The 8,671-nt window shown below is 32.7% G+C and overlaps 1 pseudogene across 1 annotated transcript; it reads right to left on the reverse strand.

Moving 5' to 3' along the window:
• Positions 1–203: 203 nt before the first annotated feature.
• LOC148600585 (ryncolin-1-like) lies at positions 204–6,946 on the reverse strand (annotated as a pseudogene). The gene is made up of 5 exons (XR_015918020.1): positions 6,594–6,946; positions 5,819–5,944; positions 4,009–4,105; positions 2,220–2,384; positions 204–713 (listed from the first exon to the last, which is right to left on the reverse strand). The product of XR_015918020.1 is annotated as a ryncolin-1-like (transcript).
• Between the last annotated feature and the right edge of the window lie 1,725 nt (positions 6,947–8,671).

Below are 8,671 nucleotides of genomic sequence, written 5' to 3' on the forward strand. Positions count from 1 at the left end.
TTTTCAGTATTTTTTATTCAAGTAAATTTTGGGAAGAATTTCAACGGTCATTGTACCGTTAGAATTAGAATTATGATTTTTATTATGAATTATAACTTTTGCAATGATATGCAACTTTAAGGTGTCATTTGTCCTGGGAATTCACATTGAAACTTTTAAAGTTACTTGTTTAACATGTAAAGTAATGGAAACGTTAGAAGTGGTTAGTGAGACCTTCGTACACACCAAACGCACGCTAAACGAATGCTTCCATCGTACGTTTAAACGAACGCTGATATCGTGCTTTGAAACGGGCGCTCCTAGCTTGCTTTTACATGGACGCTTCTTTTGTTCGAATTTTGTTCAAACATTCAGGCGTTGGAAGTTTGAGCTATGAACTATGAGCTATGCTAAACCTAGGTTTTTATTGCTTTGTACATGATTGTTTTTGACTGTATTTCATGCACAAGCATTTGAGTTTTTTTATTGTCGTTTGATCATCATAGCAGTCGACTTTAGTGAATATTTAGATCCCTTCCAAGTACTCCAATTTACACCATCGGCGTATGAAGTATGTTTCCCTCTTAGATACAGTCCGTTTAAGTTACTGGCGTGACATGCTCCATACCACCACCCGCCTTTAAATTGTTCAGCACAGTTATTTTTTCATCTATCATTATTCTTGTCTTTCGTTGTAAACTTACTTCCATTTTGGTGCTCCTTTATACAGTCTCCTGAAGTACAAATATAATGCAATTTCGACTGTTTAGATTTAACGAAGAAGTCTACTACTATACATGTTTTGTTTTAGAATTAACGAAGAAGTCTACTACTATACATGTTTTGTTTTAGAATTAACGATGAAGTCTACTACTATACATGTTTTCTTGGTGATCGGTCAAGAGACGAGGACACGGACCTTTGTATAAGCTATTTAGCTTCTTTCCGAATCATACCATGAGTTTGTTTGTTTACAAAAGTGTGTAATGTATCTGCTTGTGCTTATATACATTGTACCTGAATAAATATGTTTAAACTAAGAAACGATCTTTCCTTCAGATATATGACAATATGAAACTTTTGGTTTCAAAACGTCATATTTATACGTCTAAATGTCACACCCACCAAGCAATACATCGTATGCACTTATTGAAGGCAAATGCTTCCGCAGACCTAATAACCGCTCCCTTACTCACAACGTATCTCTCCGCTAAATAATCTTTCTGCTTAGAGTAACAATTTAACAGTGTGTGCATAAAACTAATGGAAGATCCATAAAGATCTTACCGATGAAATGTACAAGGAAACCTTTATTGGACTTAAAAAACTGTCTCGTTTTGACAGGTGTTCGGTTTACCCAGGTTAAACATAATTATAAATTTTAAAATGATTAAGCCTACGAAGTCAAAATCATTGGAAAATCCAGAGAGATCCTTTTCCCGCTAAAATTTCAAATGTTTTATACTAAAAATCGAGCACTCTGACCCACCATTGTTTTCTATACACATTGTTGTAACATAAAATAGAATATTTCATATGCCTTTGATATCCTTGTTATTTTTAAACGGAAAAGCGAACATTGTCAAATTAAAGAAAGGATTATAAGAATCATGCAAAATATGGTGGAAAGCCTACATATTTTTATTTTTGATATTTCGTTTAAAACACTAAAAAATTATAAACACAAATTACCAGGTGGCTTTTCACATATGACCCTTGTTCATAGGAAGTATCTCTGTTAATGGCACTAAAATACATTAGAAACTGCTTAATTTTGAATGTGGAATGAACGGAAAAGCAACAAAATAACTTAATTACAAAAAATAAAATGTGAAGCCTTTTTTTTTTGGGGGGGGGGAGGGGGGTATCACATATTTCAGAATTTGACTGATTCTGAGAAGACCACTTTTTAATGAAAGATATGACGGATATTATTATTTCAATTGGTTAAAGCATATAATAGTTTTATTTCAAATTTTGTCAACTTCCATTTTTATTTCTTTCAAAACTGTATGTATTTTTTCTTATTTTTCTCTTTCAAATTTTCTCATAAATTACATTTTTTTTAAAACGAACTTTACTTAATTTATTAAAACATAAAATTTATTCATAAATAAAGTGCCCGAGCATTTGTATTTTTAATCCAGTCAAGACTTCAGTGCTCAAATTCAATACTTCTGCCATTCAAATATCATGGATCAATCAATCACTTTTAAAACACGAAGTTGAAATGTATTTACCTGCATCCCCGCTATATCCGCTCACTTCTAGTTTAAATCCCTTACTTTCTGGTCCGACTGTAAATGTTCCATATTTGGCAAATCTTTTGTTATGTTCGAAGTCTTCTTAATCAATCCTTAACATGTACGTTCCTTGTGACGTTATTTTGTGGATGTTGTCGTTTCCTGAAATAAACAGATTCTAGCTTGAGATTCTTCTATTATCGTATTTATGCACTCTTGAAGAAGTTAAGTTTTTTGACAGTATTGAACTGAAAAAAAAAGAAATTAATGTAACTATGTTTGCAATATGAATTGTTACAGAGTTCTTTTTGTCTTTTAACTGACGCGTTATTATTTTTTCTACGAAACTTGTATTTTATGTTTTGTGATCTAAAATTTACGACCGGCGTTTAATGTGTAGTTTGTGTACCACGTAATGCTCTAGTAAGTGATTTCATCAGATGATATCGATGTTACAATATCAACATATCAACACTCGTTTGATACAAATCTCGTGTCATGTGTTTAAATATTCGTAACAATTTGAACAAGAGTTATGCGTCCACTCGGCAGCTTGATGACAAATGTAATAAAAAATAGATAACAATTAAAACTTAACAAATTGCAAATGAAGAAAAAACTGCAAGTCGTACGATATAGTCATGTTTGTAAAAAAAAAACAATTAAAATAATTTCGAAATTCAAAAAGATAACAATAAGAGTTGTACTAAGATTATTAGTTACACAGTTTAGTAGCACTCCGGCTTCGACTAAAGCAAAATGTGATACATGGTTGGACAGTCTACATATTTTATTTCTGATATTTTGTTGACAATGTCATAGTAAACAGAAATTAACATGTGGTCTTTCATATAACATGTGCTCTTATGAAATAAAAATTATATAGAATGTACAGTGAAATCCAAAATTAAGGGAGATAACTCTGTCAATGACGCTTAAATACAATGGAAACGGTTTGATCTTAAATGTATTTCCTAAGAGAAGAAAGATTGGAATGAATAATTATATATTTCATCATACAGTCCTATAAGGTAACTTTAAAACAAAAATAAAAATATGTAGCCTTATTTTAGGTGTATCACATTTTACAGAATTTGCATGATTCTTGCAAAGACTACAACTTAATTTTAATACTATTGAAAACATAGATATAGTCATGTTTTTCGGCTACGATGCCCGGTTTCAGAAAGAGATTTTTTTTTAAACCGAGGCCAAATCACCATACTGCCAATGATTCTTTAGCTGGACCTTCCCACTATTCTTCCTTGCTTTAATTTGCTCTTATATTACTACCAGGTGTATTTGAAAATGGATAAAAAACATAAAGACATTGATTCTCTGTCAGAATGATTAAAGGCGGGTGTTTCTAGAAAAGCAGAGGATGCTTACCCTACCAGTAAGCTGCCAGTTTTTAATGGAGTCTGAGTTGCTAATTTTCTTTTGTTACTTTGTATGTATGGTTTTAGTTACTTTGTGTTCTTTGTTGTGTATGTCTGTTTTCCATGTCTGGTCTTTGTCTCTGGATTACATTCTTTTGATTACCGCTATAAACTTGAATCCCTTGATTACTCTCTAAGACAGTTGACAAAAAATAAATGAATTATGAAAAGTTTTGTACGAGTTGTTTTCATCAAACGTTAAAAAGCCTTAATTTATTTAATTTAAAACTGCAGTTGATATAAATTTAATAAGTCTTTTGTTCCCAATCTTTTCATTAAAAATTTTCTTTGAAAAAGCTGCTTTTGTGGCACTTTTGTGTAGGCTTCATATTTAAACGAAGTCCTACCGAGCCAAAACTCAGAGTTCAAAGGTCCAAATCCGTATTTGTAAGACTCCCAATCTTTAAAGAAATTTACTGTACCATCTTTGCGTCGCTGAAAAACCTTCAAATAAGAAAACAATATGGTTTTATGATAAACAGTTGTTGTCTTTGTTACTCAATATGATACTTTATGGTCCCAAGGAAATGATATTGTCTGAGGCTGTAAACTCCTTAATATAGATAAAATAGGTCTCTATACAAACTAATATTGATTAATATTATAATGGTATTGCGAGGCTAGCCATATTGGACTGAAGCGTAGCCGAACTCCAATATTTCTAGCCGAGGACCAATAACTCAGCCTGTATGGAAAACCTTACGCAATTATACCTTTATTGGCTAACTAGTCCAATACGCTAGGCCAATATGAATTTTAACCAGTCAAAAAAGACGTATTGGACAGCTATATCCCGTATTGGCGCACTTTTGTATTTTGTAGTGTATTGGCAGTTTTGACTAGTACAAAGGAGAATTGTAACTGTTTTATGATATTTCAATATAAAAGTGAAGCATTAAATCAACATATTATGACATTATGCACAATGTATTGTAATATATCAATAAGTATTCAATATCAAGGAATGTGAGGAATTATTGACTACCGCTCGAACATTAGCCTAAATATGATCAGAAATGCCAATACAGTACAAAATATAAAAGTTCGCCAAAACCGGATTCAGCCGTCCAGTAGAAGTATTTATACTTGTAGACGCCATTGGCGAAAATGATATATATATTGTTTTTGTACTGAATTCTCCTTCAACCTAAAGATTGATGACGTCAAAATTTAAAATTACATTGTTTCATTGACGTCAAAAAATTATTTGGAGACAAATCTGGGGTGATTTCGGCCAGCAAAATTTGACTCAGTCTAATATGGTTATCCTCGGACCAATAACTAAGCCGATATGAAAAACCTTATGCAATAATACTGTATTACAAAATGACGAGTTTAATAATTCCGTATATGGAGACTTCCGGAATAGAAAAGTTTGGTAAACACATTTTACTTGCAAATTGATTATAATATATAAATTTAATCGGTAATAAATATAATTATGCAAGAAAAGACGTGAATATCTGATTGAGGTGTACCGGGTTTTTACTTCGCCTCGGTAGTTCTTATCATGACAAAAATGTGTTACATTCACTACATATCTAAATTAACCAGTTTTCACTTCAAGTTTTAAATCATACAGAATATTTTGTGTCGTGCTGATTCACTTTCAATTTATAATGTAAAAACACTGACTTTACTTCTGTTCTTTAAATACCATTCTGCGTGAGAATCATGCAATTGGTAGCATATCATTTTCATCAAATTGTTTGTATTTGTCTCAAATATATTCAATATATTTAGTGAATAACCGAAAAGCTACTTATATTTATTTAGAAGCACCAATGACGCAGCTTTTATTCTGCTTATATAGGGAAAAAGTACCCCCCCATTTTTCCATAGTCCATTTCAATTAAATTTGACCTATCAATATCTTAAAACAGCAAACGTTACAGACACTTTGGTGGTTATTTCTAGAGTTTATGAGGTATGATACTTAGATAATAAAGTAAATCATCCTTCATGTGCCACTTATACACATGCTGCTTAATTCTTAGACGGTGAAGTACTTAATTATATGTTCTGGGAAAAAGATAACCTCACATGCCAGTAGGTAGCATACTGAATGTTTCGGATGAGGTTTTTGAACTTATAATTATGACAAGACGAAAACATTCGTAAGCCACATGTCATAAAATACGGAACTATTCAACCTACAGTCCATCCGCCTTCATCTGTATCCATTTCACAAAATACCTCGAAACCTTGAGAAACATCAGGATAAATTGTGTAAATTCCACTCCGATTTCTTTTATCTAACTCACTAGTCAGAGAGTCTTGGTGCTGAAAAAAGACCTAAATTCTTAAAATATATATTACATAAACTTTGTATTTTCCTGATATTTTCTGTAGGAATCAGTCCGTGGGTGCACAATGGAGGAAAAACACATACTTCTTTCCATGAAATCTAAATCGAAATGTTATCTGAAATGCAGAAATGATTGTTTGATAACCCATTAAATTGACAGTATTATTGATGTTTTATGTTTTTTGGTCAGCAGAATTAGCAAAGTACATTATTTGATTGATAATGGTTTAACGTCCTATGGCAGATATTTCATGCATTTCAGAACGAGAACGATTGACCAATCATACAAACCCTGCATTGTACAAATCCGACACGCTAAAGCCAATCGGTCGTAACACATGGCGTAAAAGCAGTGACTACCGTTTTTTAAGTCTTCCTTGCAATTGTGACTCGGTCGGGGTTCGAATCCACGACCTTCTGCACCCGAGGCGATCAGGCTAACTTGAGACCACCGAGTCAGTCCGCGATGGTACATTACATTCAAGTCGGATGTCTTGAACCGTTTCCTTTTAATTATATTTTATAATGATTCAAATAGTCGTATTTTCTAAGGACTTAGTAGACTAGAATCAAGTTGAAGATGAGGCAACCATAAAACTATTCCCACGCTAAAGTTTTACAAACCTTGTATTGAAGTAAGAAGTTCCGACTTCATTTTATCCATTGCTATGGTTACAGTTTCAAGACTGCTATTCAAAGAAGCAGCAACGTTTTCTTTCACAACTTGGTCTATATAGTCCTTGATAACAGTTTTCATATCAGTCATATCAATATTAGCCGTCAGCGATGCCGCCATTTTATCCACAAGAGGTAACGAAAGACTACTGATATTTCTTACTGTTGCACATGTTGCTACCATTGTGGAGAAAAAAACAGCGAAAGTAAATATCAAAGTCATCCTTATTTCCTTAGATTTGTTGAGAAATTAAACAAATGTATAGTAGTAATGCGTTTGTAATTTGTGAGAAAACACTTGAAAAATATGATATTTGAGAGGATAAGAAATTTTATTGGTTAAAAGTATAATAATTGTGTCATTTGGTAAACTACAGATCTGTATACGTATCTGGCAAGCCAATTCGATACACCATTTTGTGACTCGGTCGGGGTTCGAGGCTCGAGGCGAGCAGGCTACATTGCGACCACCGAGGCAGTCTACATTTCAGTCGGATGTCTTAAACTGTTTTCTTTATAATTACATCCTTATAATGACTTAGTGGGTTTTTAGTGGAGTCCGAGTTGCTCATTTAATTTTGTGACTTTGTATGTATGATTTTAGCTACTTTGTGTTCTTTGTTGTGTTTGTCTGTTTTCGATGTCCAGGTGCTCTGGAAGGACTTCCTGCTATAGTTTTATTTTCTTCAAGCACATTAGTAAAGGTGTCTAAACCGAGTTCCTCTGGACTTTAATAGACTGGTTTGATTCAGATAGGTGTCGAAAGAGGTAGACCTAGGGTAAGGGACACAATTCTTACAAGTTATTGGAACGTTTGTATTTAGCATTTAACATCAATCTTATAAGCATCAAAGTAACTTGGACTGATTTCATTCTGTTTCAAATTATAGCTTGACAGGCTTTGAAAAATTGAATATGATACATACATACACTCATGATAACTGATTTCATGAGTTATTTCCCTTACTCTATGATCTACCTCCTTGACCGAAGTTAAATAAAAAAATATTGTCACAAATTGGCTTTAAGATGTACGCTATTTACCCTTTTTTTTCCTTATTAACCGATATGAAAACATGCGCCATGTTGTTAACTGTAAATTATGGACTTAAGAGGCTTACGAGTCTGTACGAAAATCGGTCCTTTGGCACAGAATGAGTTTTATCCCACAGAATTTTTGTTCCAATGTAATGTATATATCATGTAGAATATAGTTTAAAATCACCTAACAATGCAAAAAAAAATGCTCAAATTAAAGATTTATTTCCCCATTTTCAATGAATTTCAATATTTTGTATGTAAATTATATCTCTTTAATCGTTGAGGTTAATCAAAAACTTTCAATTTTGAAAAAGGATGTATTTGTGGTATGGAATGGTTGAATCTTTTTATACAAAATTGTCACGTGCCACCCACTGCCTGGTTGTTGCATGGATTCCCTCTCAATGGAATTCGCCATCATTACTTCCTATCGTTAGTCGAGAAATTATAGAACTTGCTTTCAATTTGTGACAAAGCACTTGTAGTAAGTACCTTTTTTTTCTCTGATCGTTTGTAGGATGAAAGGTACATTTCTGTGTTTAAAACATCATAATTGAATTAACTGGTTATGAGTAGATCTGTATAAGGATTGGGTAAGCCACAAAGTTACAATACGTTGACAGTTTTGTAAAACATTTTAAGTGAGTGGAATGTTATCAATGCACATAAAAAAATGTCTATACACATTATACAAATGAAGACCAAGTTTAATAAAGGCATATTTATCAAAAGGAAGAGGAGATGCGAATATATTTCCCGCCATTTCGGTTTCATGAATATTCACTCAAAGTACTCATATAAAATATGAGCTATGACTTATAACATAGAGTAAACGAAACTCTTTAAGATGACAAACATTTTGTTAAGAAATCTGTAACCATGCCATCGTATTACAGTAGCAGTCTTTGGAAGAATCATGCAAATTCTGAAATATGTGATACACCCCAAAAAGAACACACATTTTTATTTTATTATTCAGTCTCTTT

This window comes from Perna viridis, chromosome 13, assembly GCF_037379345.1.
Source record: "Perna viridis isolate PV_CMFRI_1.1 ecotype Kerala chromosome 13, ASM3737934v1, whole genome shotgun sequence".
In the NCBI taxonomy this organism is placed as follows: domain Eukaryota; kingdom Metazoa; phylum Mollusca; class Bivalvia; order Mytilida; family Mytilidae; genus Perna; species Perna viridis.